Below are 13,352 nucleotides of genomic sequence, written 5' to 3'. Positions count from 1 at the left end.
AAAAGACACCATGGCGAGCGTTCCCGCCAAAAAAAAGAAAATCCCGAAAATTGCCTATGGAGCTAAAAATAAAAAATTTCTGAAATCCGGAACGAAACCCAATCACATGTGTCTGGGACTTATGAAATTATTTTGGGATGGCCACACAACCCACTCCTTGGCGGCTATCTTGTGGCGAAATCTGATATTTTCACGTTTTTCAACAATATAGGAAAACAGCATATTTGTTGAGTCGTTTTACTTCTGGGTATTAAAACAGTCCACAAAAATGAGTCATATGTCATAAATAATTTGTGTTTTAGTTTTTCCAAAGGTAATATATGATCATATATATGGATATAGTTGACTCTAAAAGGCTGTAGAAAATCATAGTACGGCCTCTTCAGACATAGTTTGTGTTCACCAGGGAATCTGATTCCTACTCCTTTGTTAGATATGTGAAGCCATCCTCTATTTTGCTGATGTAAGTGTATTTGTTTGTGAAAATATATATATATATGTTGGAATGTAAAAAACATCAGGAAGGCATCGTTATTCCTCATCATTGAACAAAGTGCAGTGCTCCGAGTTCTTTTCTCTGGCCTGGCACTTGGCAAAGGACTGTTAAACAGTCAGCTTTATTTAGTCGATATGTAGAAGATCAAAACAGTGCCTCTGCTTTTTGTTTTAGTTGATCTGCAAGTCACTAATCTCAAATGGTGCAGCAAACACATGAGGAGCTGAAAGTGGAAATGATATTGAGCTTCGGAATAGAATTGTCATTTTCTATTGTTTCCTCCACATCCATGTTCTGGAAGCTGTGGTTGACGGTTGCTCAGCATTTTTCATTATTCTCCTGCTAGGTTAAAGAAGGGCTTCAGGTCTGGACGTGATACTCCATCCAACGAGGAACTCTAAAGAACTGCCTGCAGCTACAGTTCTCTGTATAAAGTGACAGTGTGGTCTTTTCAAACGGAGACTTGCCTGCAGTCTCCCATGCATTGGTTTGGAGCAGTTATGAGAAACAGATGTTCTATTTTTAGTTGCAGGATGGAATGCACACACGCTTTCATATCATGCTGGACAGCTCAGAAAAAGGAAGTCTTTTTCTGCTGCTTCCTGCTTTCTGGAGAACACGTCTCTTGGTGAACTAGATTGACAGTCATGCTCGATAGTCTTCACATATCACTTTTGTTTACAGCTCTGTGAAACATAATCTACAACAAATCATCATAAAGATGTTTAAACCTCTAAACCAAGAGTCTTTCATTGTCTGTGTGTCTGTAGTAGAGCTGCCACAATTAGTCGACTAATCAACGACTAATCAGCTATTAAAATAGTCGCCGATTAATTTAAGAGTCGATTAATCGTTACTTTACATTATATGGAGTCAGAGTGTAGTAAAGTTGAAAGTTATAATGGCATGCTGCTAATCTTTTGGACTATTTTGGCATTTATTAAGGTTTTTAAAGCTATTTTTGAGTTTAGCTAATATTTCAGCTACATGCTAGCTGTCTTGGATAATTTGGGTGTTTTTTCAGTTTTTTAGGCTATTTTGGAGTTTAGCTAATATTTAGGCTACATGCTAGCTATTTTGACTAACTAAGGCTTTTTTCAGTTCATGTATGTTCTAAGATACTTTTATTTTTTCAATATACGGTTATTTTTCTTCCAACAAACATTTTTTTCATGCCTGTAGATAAAAAACATGTTTTTGTCAGCTCGTTGACATATTTAAATAATATATACAGTTGAGGTATGGCTCAATAAAGTCTTCATCCTGTTTGGAGAGAATTACCTAATTATTTCTGGGTTCTTTTTTGCCAAAATACCCAGTTGTTTAATAATTTAAACACAAAAACATTCTCAATTTAAATAGATTTTGTTAAAGATTAAAATAGTTTTAAATCAAATAAAATAGTTGTGCTAAAAACATCTCCATCAACCTGTGGTCCCATCTGTGTTTGTCAAAATGGAAAGTATTATAAACAAAATACTAAATATTCACTGAAGTCTTCTGCTACATACATCTGAACTTGCTTAGTTTTTATATCTTACAGAGGATTTTTGGTCCCAAATCTATCTATAGCTAACCAGCTCAGAATTCCTCAGAATTCCTTAGAGGTCTTTGACAAACAGGATGCAAGTTTTGGGAGTGCAAGTAGACCAACGAGAAGTCGTTTCTGTTAGTCATCCACGAGCTAGAACTTCCTCTTGAAAACTGCAATCATACAGAGGAAGATTTCAATTCTTACCACATTCATGTGTTTGTTTCCAGCAAAAACTGCACTGAGAAGTTTCACATCCACACAGATGAGACCTGATGCTGATGGTGGTGAGCTTCTGTATAGTTGAATACTTTTATTAAAGAAAGACAGAGAAGACATTCCAGTAGACGGCTCAGCATCATCATCCAGCCGTGTCTGGGTAAACTTGACTGTGTTGTGAGGTAGAGCATTAGCAAAGAACATGCACTTGTGTAAAAGAAGTGTTTGTTTTCTGATTTCTTGTTTCAAGTGTTTGATACTCTTAAATGTTTTAGATTGTCCAGTCACATGTCAAGTAGGCTGAACCGTTAGTTGCTTTTGGTGGTAAAGGCAGCAGGTCTGCTCTCCCAGTGCTGTGTGAATGTGTGTTTGTATGTGGGGATGTGTAGATGTGAGGCAGTGTAAAAGTACAGACCATCATTTACAAGTCAAAGCTAAATAAAGTATTGAAATCATGTTTATTATAAGGGGTAACGTTTTCAAATGTTTGGATTGCTCTGTATATAATCAGCAACCGTTGTATTCAAAGTCCTCTGAGACCTGGGACTGAGGGCTGTTAGGACCTAAAGCAGGGGTGTCCAATGTCAGGCCTCGAGGGCCGGCCTCCTGCTGGGTTTCAAGAAATCCAGCCTTATCTCCTGCTGATTACCTGGATCAGGTGTGTTAAGCCAATAAGGAGCTTTAATGGCAGGTTGGTTGGAAAATGAGCAGGACACTGGCCCTCGAGGCCTGACTTTGGACACCTCTGGTCTATAGCCTCGTTTCCACTGAGCAGTCCGGTCAGGTACGGTTGGATTCGGTATTTTGAGTGTTTCCATTGTAAAGTGGGCCCATTAGAGTTCCGACCCGTACCTTGAGGTTGGGGCGGAGTCGCTGTATCCACGCATTGATTGGCAGAAAGTGATGATGACATTAACAACCACCAATATGGCACTAATCTAGCGATTCAGTTTTCCTCGTTACGGCGGTATTCTTCTTAGCTGTCCAATCTTCTTTCAAACAACATTAAATTGCTGTTATACATGATGTACAAAAAGTAAAGACTACATCGCACTCCAATGACACGCTAGTGGCCTACGTACACGTACACCATGAAAACAAACCACTTAACTGAGTGGAAATGCTCGCCAGAATTAACTGGTTCATTCCTTACTGGACCGCTCAGTGGAAATGAGGCTTATGGGTGCTGTTTTGTCATTCCACCTTATCTCCGTTCTTAAATTCTCCTTAAGGTTTATTTGACTGAAGGCAGAATCTAATGCATGTCTTTAAGTCTTCTGGGTGCTGAACCATAAACACTAAAACTATACTACTATTGACTATTGGTTAGATGTTCTTTTACACCAGATACACACTTTTCAAGAAGCCCCACTTGTGTCTCTTGTGTCCATAGATCCCACCCCTAAAATCTCCAGAATCACAAAGATTGTCTAAGACTGTCCCTCATATGTCCGTCTCTTTCTTTGGTGGCTTTGGCCTGCAGGTCTTAGGATGTCTCTGTGGGGTCTTTCGTAACCCCCCCTCACCACTTTACAAGGTTTGACTTTTGTAGAAAATGACTCTGCAGTTTGCTTGAGTCTAAAAACCTTGTAGGGATAGAAATGACTTTTTTCCTACCTGATGGATCTCAGTTATTTTCTCATTTCTTCAGTTTTGGTCAACTTGACTTTGTCATGCAGGCTCAAATTAAAGGATTTTGTGATTGATTATGGCAGTCGGTGTAGCTGGAGAAACTCTACTTTCCAAATGTGAGGTAAAGTCTGGATTCATGTTTTTGCTTTATCATGGTTAGGTTTTGTCATGTCCTTCCTGAGTTCTCCCTCCTAACATGTGTTGTGGCGCTTGTTTATAAAGGACAGCAGATGGCCGTCCTTTTCGAGTCATGGTTCTGCTGAAGGTTTCTTCCCTAAAGCTTTTTCCCTCCATTTAGAGGGCCTTTCCTCTCCACTGTTGCCTTCTGTTGCTCAGTACGGGGATTTTAGACAAAATCCTTTCATGTAATCTCTTGGTCACTTATATATACAATTAGAATAATCTGGCTTTATAGGAATTACCTACACTTATATGGATTATAAAATCCTGATTAACAAAGCTTTGTCTGACGTTTTTGCTTTTTGTGTTGAGCTTTGTAGTTCCACTTTAACCTGCCTATCTTTTTTGCGTGTAAATCACTGAAGCTCTTATGTGCTTGCTCTATATATGCACTAGTAATATATTAAAATATTCACTTTTTAAAGGGAGTTTTGGTCCAAATCTTGTACCCATAGCCACTAAAATTAATTATTTACTATAAAATTGCTACAAATTGAGATTACTGACTACTTACCAGCTCCATTAAGGACAGTTTGTTCCAGTCCAGTTTCTTCTGCTTTGTTTTTTACACACTCATCAGTTCAGTGTTTCTCAACTCAAGCTTCATTTCAGAGACAAAAACTCACATCTAGTGATACAAAAAGCTCTTTAATCCACTTTGTGTCAGATCAACTCTGCTACCAAGCTAATTTGAATGATTAAAGGTGTTCTGGTTTCTGGGATTTCAAAGAATCTGTTTGTTTCTTAAAGATGCTTTCTATTAGACATGTGGACTCGACTCACCAATATTTGGCTCAGTCATTTTTCAATTTTTCCACCTGTCATCTCTTTCTGACAGCTGAGCCGTGGCCACCCTTCCTCCCACATGTCCATAAGTAGGCATTCAAAATCAAGTCCACACTTCATCTACTGGAAATTCCTCAAATTCTAGTAAATCCAGACTGAACCACACTGATTTGATGATAATACAAATTAAGCATATGGTCAAGTAAAGACTCCAGAATTTGATAAAAGTATGCTGTTCAGTGAAGCGTGTACGTGTCATTAGTACAGGCTCGGGGTCGTCAAGTTTCAGGTCTTCAAGCTTCAGGCACCATCACATGTGTAGCTTGGCTGTGGGGGGGTTGTCCCTGACTTTTGTCCAAATAGTGCATTGCTCCACAGATCACCAAAGACCCTGTCAGCATCTTCTAATATTCTCTTGATGTCCTTTCACATCCAGACGTTTGAGGGCTTGCAGTGTTGAGGCTCCAGTAAAGCCCCGCCCCTCAGTGGCTCCCAATGTCCCTTCAGGGCTTCATTAGAACCATTCGCTCAGTAGACTCTGATGTTTACAACAGTTTTTGAAGTGGAGAAATTTGTCTACATATGATTTTTTTTAAATGTCCGACTCCTTTAACAGAGAAATCTGTATACTTGTGCTGCAGGTAGAAATCGTCTTCTGAAGGCCACACCGCACACAGACTGGCATGAGGCGTCATCTGAAGCTGCTCATCAGACGCCTGTAACACAGAGACCACAAGCAGCACACATTTAGAGCTGAACTGCATCAAAAGGTAAGTTTTCTTTTTCATTTAGATTAAAAAGAAAACTCTTCCCTTAAAATAGTTTCAAGTTTTGGTGACATGGTCCTTCAAGTTATTCCATTTCAGAATCTACTGGAATGATCGTGTTAACGGTTGAAAAGTTACAGTATGTTAGCGATGCAGTGAACTACATGGAGACATGTAGGGTGTGATCCTTAAATCTCTTATTCGTGTCCAACAGTGTGAACCTGCTCAGATACAGCCCATAATATAACTCACTGTTTATTTAAAGACTGACAGAGCAGAGTAGCTGAAAAAAATCTATCATGCTTTTGTGGCTGGTTCTACTTTTGGAGTTAAAACGCTGAATAAGCTTGATGCATCTATAAAACCCATTTCATGCTGTGATAAATGTCCAAGTGACTTTTCTCCCTTTGAGCAGCAAATGGACAGAAGTGCAAAACTGACTGTAAAACTGGGCTGTTAAATACAATGTGGCTAATTATGGGGTCCACTTATATTTGGTGCTGCTGCACTTTAGCAGACACTTTGGCAGACTGGAGAAAGCACAAAAACATTGTAGTCCAGAGCACTGGTCAATGACTCTACCACATCAAGCTTCACTCTTGCAGTTTTTAATCCTGTGGATGAAGTCTCAGAGGAGTGCTCTGTACTTTAAATTTAGCAAAATAGGAGTTTGCCCATCCAGCAAGGTCAAGAGGGCCCCATATGGTTTAAAAGTAAGCAGAGATTGTGGGCCCCTACTGGGTTTATCTACGGTTTCCGTGGTGACCTCATCTGTGTTTGCCCACATTAACTGAAGTGGGCACTCAGTGAGTTAGCTCGCTATGCTAGCCAGCTGCCTGGTGGACAGCGTAGCGAGCTAGCGAGCTCCGCTGAAGCGAGCAGGTGAACTCCACTGTAGCATGCTGGCAGGCTCTGTTATATCAAGCTAACAAGTCACGCTGTAGCGAGCTCGTAAGCTCTACTATAGCATGCTAGCGAGCTTTGTTGTATTGAGCTAGCGTTTTCCCCTGTAATGAGCTAGCAAGCTCCGCTTTATTGAGATAGCGAGCGCCATCTTTATCAAGCTAGTGAGCGCTGCTGTTGCGAGCTAGGGAGCTCCGCTGTCCACCGGGCAGCTGGCTAGCGTAGCAGGCTAACTCACTGAATCCCCACTTAAGCCAATGTGGGCAAACACAGATGGGACCACTAGAGAAACTGTGGACAAACCAATGGGGTCCACATTTTCTGTCACTTTTAAACCATATGGGCCCATTTGGCCTTGCTGGCTGGGTTAAGTAAAAATGTTGTTTGTGTCATTTGACTGACTCTAATATGAGGAGAGAAAAAAGGATGTTCTCACAGCTCAGGAAGTTACTCATTCATGTTTGTTTGTCTATATTCTGCAGTTTGAAGTCTGACTTTTCATCACATTCCTGAACACTGGTTCCATCATGACCCCTGGTCACTTCACTTTTTCCATGATGTTACTTCCTGTCTCTATATTTTGCTTTAGCTATGGTAATCATCTTGAGCTTATAGTTTTTCATCTCGGGGTTATTTACCAGGAAGAAGCGGCTCTGCTCGAGTTTCATATTTCAGCTCATTTCTCCATAATTCTCTCTGCTTTCTACCAGGCCTCATTTTCAGCTGATGGTTATGCATTCTCTTCTTCAGCTCATCCTTATAACTAGGGCTGGGTTTAAAAAAATCGGTTAATCAATTTGAATCGATTTAAGCTTTATAGATCAATGATCGATTCATAAAAATATAAATCGATTTAGCACATAAAGCTAAGTCCGCTAGCTAATGTTTAATGCAATTTCCCATAGGACGGCTAATGCTAACGCTCAGTCGACCTAAACATAGATTCCTGACTAGATGAACATTTTCATAAACTCACAGAAATGAAAATTATCTACTGTGGTAATAAAACCGAAAATGTGATGTCTTAAGAGTTTAAAAAAAGAATCCTGTAATCTTAAAAAAAAACAACTAATAAATGCTTTTAATGATATCATCTAGTCATGAACACTCATTAAATTCATGCTAAAACAAAGTCATCATTTATTTTTAAGAATTTTAAATAAGGACAGGAATCACATTTGGTCAAAAATGTTCAATAGCTCTAAAGATGTTAAAGCTAAAGTCACTAAACTTTATCACATGAATAATCATCACTTATATAACAAGAACATAGTAATTTTTTTCCTAGTTTATATTTGCTCTATTTTACTTGTTTATCAAAGCTACTTCACAGAAGAGTTCTATTTTAATTTTTAATGATAAAATAAGGTTAATGAAATATAAATAACAGACAATATAAGTCTGTTTAATTAATTTGTTCATGTTTTAAATGTGTTACAAAAGTATCAGATCGGGACTCCGTATCGGCAAATCCAGAAAAAAACCTGATCAGGACATCCCTAACAGCTACTCTTACTCTGCAATTGGTTTTTATTGTTTTTGTTTATGTCCCGTTTATCCCGGAATTGACCAAAAATCATTTTCCTGTGGAAGTTCACACATAGAAAAGACACTTTCTGATGTTTAAAAGTCATGTAAAGTTTCTTTCACTGTGCATAACTAGAGGATTCATTACATTTATTCATTTAACATTTCTTCCTTAAAATGCTTACTTGTGAGTCTTCTTGTAGTTACGTTGCTATTTTATGCAAAAGGAATGTTTTCATCGTGACTTGTAAGAAAAGCTTGTTGGAGTTGTGCAACAAAAATGAGAGTTCTATTCTAGAGCAGATGGGTGTCGATCCTAAAGCTCAGCAGACGGCACTGAGCCCAGCCTCCTTGGGATTTGCAGCAGATCAGCAGAAGGAATTTTAGCAGCAACATAATAACTGCAATACGAGAGGCAGACGTCTATTCTGTTCGCCCTGTTGGGAACCAGGAGTTAATAATTCAACCACTTATGCTGCTCCACTGATCAAATGCCAAGCAGACAGAGCTCCCACCAGCGCAGCACAGACAGGGAGCAAAACAAATTAGACGCAATCTCAGGGGCATGCGGGGGTCATTTCTGTGGACAAAGACGGACAGATTCCACGCAGGCAAGTCCTCTCAGCTCAGGTTTGATGCTGCTCCATCCACAGAGTGATGGAGACTGTTAACTCGTGTGTTATTCCTGAAAATGAATCCACTGGAGCTCATTGGTTTGCATTCTGCAGCCATTCTGAGCATACATCCAGTAAATCACAGAGAGGGTAAATATGTTAGTCACCTTTGAAGTGCAACGGTTGTAAAACTGGTTTGGTTAAACTGGTTTTGGTAAAACAGGTTGTTGCTCATGTCTTCTGTGGCAGAAACCGTCAAAACAACAATAAACTCCAACTTAAAAATATCCCCTCAAGTTGGATAAATATCCAAGTTATTTCCCTGTAACCCCCCCCATGATTTCAGTCAAAACAATAACATTGTTTTTTTGTTGGAAAATAATAATTTAGCAGGCGATGTCGTAAAAATCACGTTTCACGTAGGGCGCCATGCGTAGGGCTGCTTCTAAACGTTAGCTTTTCTCATTGTGAGAAAGTTTTTTTTTTCTTATTAACAAGATGTTTCAACAATACAGCATGAATATCTCAAAAATACAATTATCATTGAATATAAATGGCTCAAAGCAGGATACATAAACAAGATCTCAAATGGAAACAAGAAAAGAATAATTAACAGTAAACAACGTTGCACAAGAGTAAATATGTAAATAGATTTTTTTCCTTAAAAGAAAAGAACAGGGATATGCGTCATAGCTTGTAGTTTCTCAGAAAAATAAATGTACAAATGAAGGTAATTTCAAAAATGTGTTCTAAAAATTCAAATAAGACATGGGCTTTGGGAATTTGACATTCTTTCAAAGTAATCTTCCACAAAACTATTTCATTTTTAAACCAACAAAAACTGGGGGCACTTATCAAAAAACAACATTTATGTATATAACATTTTGCTAATATGACTAAAGTACTAATACCAAATGCTGCTTTTTTGTTTTCTGTTTGTAGACCAAAGGTAATAGATTATGAGGAAGTAGCTTGTTTTGAACATTGCTAGTACAGCTGAGGATTTATCAGTAACCTGACCAACAAGGCGCCGCCCACATTTATGCGAACAGTTTTAAGGTTCGTAGGAGCTTTTCTGACTGCTGTACTTTGAAGTAACTGTGATATAACTTGTTCATGTTAGAAGCTACGTATCGTCACTGGGTTGACATTTGAAACACCAGTTTTATCCGTACACATCAGCGGGTTTGTTGTCCTGATGGCAGCGGGGAAGAAGCTGCGTATCGTCACTGGGTTGGCAGAAGCTGCCCTTGAACCCTCTTCTGTGGGATGTAAGGGCCTGTAATGGCTGCCAGGGGCTTTTAGCGACAGGCTCGGGGATAAAAGCTTATTTTGTCCCTAAGAAAGCTAAAGAGAGTCCCTATTGATGGGAGAGTGTAGCCAATGCTATTATTGGATTTTTCTATGATGCGCTAGAGTCTTTTGTGCGAGTGACAGTCCAGATTACCACACCGAACAGCGTCGAACTGAAAAAAATGACCTTCAATTTCATGAATGGTCTTAAAATAAAAGTTTGTTTTCTCAATTTTTATTGCAGATTATCAGAAATATGTGTGCTAAACATCTGATCTGTTATGGTTATTGGTTCACAACTGATGTAGATCTATAGGTCAGGTTTCTGGGAAACTTCATTCAAATCTCTTTTGTTGCTGATTATTAGCTGTTTGTTGGTAAAAAAAAAAAAAAGAAGAAGAAGAAGAAAGAAATGGAAAAGTCTGTATGGGAACACAGCTGCCTGGTACAAAATATCAAACTTTAAGCAAAAATGTTCATGTGCATTTCTTCCAAGAGCATGATCCAAGAGACAGGTCCTAAATAACACGCTTACATTACCCTTATACTTCAGGATACTATTCTTGACGTCCTGATTTTCTACGGTCAAGAGGACCTGGTTGAAGATAAGGTGGTGGCAGAAAATCATTATCTGGGAATTCCACATGAGGATTTCAGTTGCAGCCTCTTTTGTTAAAACTTTTTGATGTGAATAAACGGTTTAGTGTTCAGGATTATCTTAAAATGAGTCAAAAGAGGATAAACTGTTTTATGTATTTCAAATACGATGTTAACAAAAGTGTTTTACATAAGAGCTTTAGCTACAGACCAGTGTTTACGTTTGACTTCAGTTAACTTCAACCCTTAATGCGGTCAACGTGAATCCACTTACTTTAACGTGGAGAAAAGTGGCTTTGTGCTGGAATATAACACCTTACGTTAGTAAAGTGTTATATTGGAATCTCAGGGTAACTCACGATATGATAGAATTCACAATACATGGCTCACAATACCAATCGTATCATGATATGGCAAATATTGCAATGGTCAATATATTACCATCATAATCTTTGATTTATCACTATTTTGTGAACACATATATCCTTTTGTTTACCCAACAATTTAAAACATATCAATTTAACATCCTTTGAAACAGTAAATTAAAATGATCAATAAATACTAATGTGTCTTTGTATTAATAACATACGATTTAAGGTAACATTTGTGTGTTTGTCTCTCGTCATCGTGAGTTGCTCCTCCCCTCTGCACTGCAGCAGGACAAGCAGTGAGGAAACACGACGAATAGCAGTGCACAGTGTGTGTGCGGTGTTGATCGGCACCACGCGGGTCCACCGTTTATAATACCGTTAAGGCTAAAAGCTTGTCTGTTTGGTAAAAAAATGACGTGGCATCTGTACCAAACACTCCTATACTTCTCTGTCATGCCTGTGAGGAGCAGCCCCTGGAGGACTTTTATAGTATTTAAAAAAACGAATAAGGGGAAGACGGGACCGGGAAACGTTAAATATCACAATAATTTGCCACTCTGATATTTCGTCCCACCTCTGTTAGTAATGTGTTGCATGTCGAGGAGAAGACGCTTCAAAGTGTTGCTTAGCAGTGCAAAACCGCTTTTCTCTGCCGATCAGCTCCTTTCAGTTATGGTATGTCAAAGAGCGTTTTGACAGAGACACCTCAGATTTTAACCCTGGTGCTCTCTTATGGGGTCCAGATGACCCCACCCTTACATTGAGGAGTTAGCCCTTCCATGACAAAGGTGGACAAGGCTTCATGTCTGTCATTGGACACCAGTAAAGATCGACAATCATTGAAAAGTAAATGTTCAGTGCACTGTCTTGTGGGGTCCAGATGACCCCACTTTTATTGTAAACAAGCCTAGAAGAGCAGGAGGGTTACAGGATTCAAAGATTCAAACGCAAAAAACTAACTGTTAGGGTGGCTGGTTTTATTTGTCTTTGTCAGCCAAAACAAGAGCTTTTCAAGCGAAATGTGCGGTTAGGCTAACCCCCAACTGCCCAACTCCAATCCTAACCCCAACCCTTCTGGACTTCTGCAGCCAGGCCCCCCTACCTAAGGTGGTCTCAAGGGAACTGTAAGACATACCTGCACACAATCCTAGACCTGTTTACATTAAATGTGGGGTCATCTGGACCCCACACTGAACTTTTTTATCTTCACTGGTGTCCGTGACATAAAATCCTGTCCACCTTTGTCATGGAAATGTAAGGGTGGGGTCATCTGGACCCCATAAGAGAGCAGAATGACTCTCCACAGGCCTGGACAACCCAAAACCCACAGCGCCCGTACATGGGACTAAGGCTTAAGTGACTGCTTACATGGTTGACCGTTTTCTGTTGTGTCACCAGCGTACTGGAGTTTGGAGACTGAGCTGGGGATGATGTGAGGTTATTTATGTGTAATGCAAACGTTTCCTGGGGGGCTCCTGTCCTTACTGTCAGAGGCTCTGATGAGAAGAAATCTGATTCATGGTTGGTTCATTCAATGAGGCCAATCGGGTCCTGCTGCCTTCCTCTTTTTGTTCTTGCTGAAGGAGGACCTCACTTCTTTATCCTGATGTAAAATTCATCGAAGGAGTAAGAAGAGCAGCTGTGGTAGTTATTCACAGTAATCAAATAAATGAAAGAAACAGGTAGCCAGCAGCACTGGTTCAGTCGTCTGTCTGCAGTCGGTTTTAAAGCATGAATCAGCTCATCAATGGGATTCAGGGCATTCATATATACGACACAATGAACTGCTTATCTTACCATCATGCTCAGCTTTCTGGATCTGGAACAAATTATTCAAAAGTTAAAATAATCAAATGAAAGTAATTCTTTCCAACTATCTTAATGGACATCTCTGCAAACAAGAGGAAATGTGTGTTTCTATGAAACTATAAATCAACTCATCGTGATAGACTTTTACTTCAGGAATAAGGTTGTATAATGTCTGTTTAGACAGTGTCGGTCATCAGATGTTTTTCTGTTTGATCCAGCAGTGCTGTGGTCAGTGGAGATGTGAACACACTTCCACCCGCAGTCGCTTCAGGGATGAAATTAAATAACACATAAGCTGATTATGAAATATCCAATGCTTCTCCCTTCTCCACGGTTTTTCTCCTGAATCAATAGCAACTACTTGTAGCTCTTTATTATTGGCTCTGTTTCTATAGCAACCTCAAATAAAGCTTCAGAGGCCAGTTAAATGTATTAGGGTTGAAGCAAGAGTTGTGGGCAGCCAGCAGACATGCACTGATTATTGGAGTCTAAGACCCTGGATGCACTGTCTCTTGGTGCTGATTTGAAGTTAACAAGCTTCCCTTCAAAATGAGCAGGCAGGAAACAGCGGGGTCAGACACTCCAGACGCTGCTTTTAGTGACAGTCACAGCCTCATCCACTCCCCA

At 39.5% G+C, this 13,352-nt stretch overlaps 1 protein-coding gene across 3 annotated transcripts in view; it reads left to right on the top strand.

The window, feature by feature from the left end:
* The window catches only part of LOC112152010 (neurocalcin-delta A), an 85,402-nt gene that overhangs the window by 43,203 nt on the left and 28,847 nt on the right, over nucleotides 1-13,352 (top strand). For all 3 annotated transcript variants that reach the window (XM_024281213.2, XM_036215926.1, XM_024281214.1), the window contains exon 2: nucleotides 5,486-5,614. The gene's annotated coding sequence lies outside the window, so the exon portion shown is untranslated. The remainder of the gene's footprint in view (nucleotides 1-5,485; nucleotides 5,615-13,352) is intronic.

The sequence above is a fragment of the Oryzias melastigma genome, linkage group LG16 (genome assembly GCF_002922805.2).
Source record: "Oryzias melastigma strain HK-1 linkage group LG16, ASM292280v2, whole genome shotgun sequence".
Lineage (NCBI taxonomy): Eukaryota > Metazoa > Chordata > Actinopteri > Beloniformes > Adrianichthyidae > Oryzias > Oryzias melastigma.
Note: the sequence above shows the minus strand (reverse complement) of the source record. Positions and strands in the feature narration are given on the sequence as shown.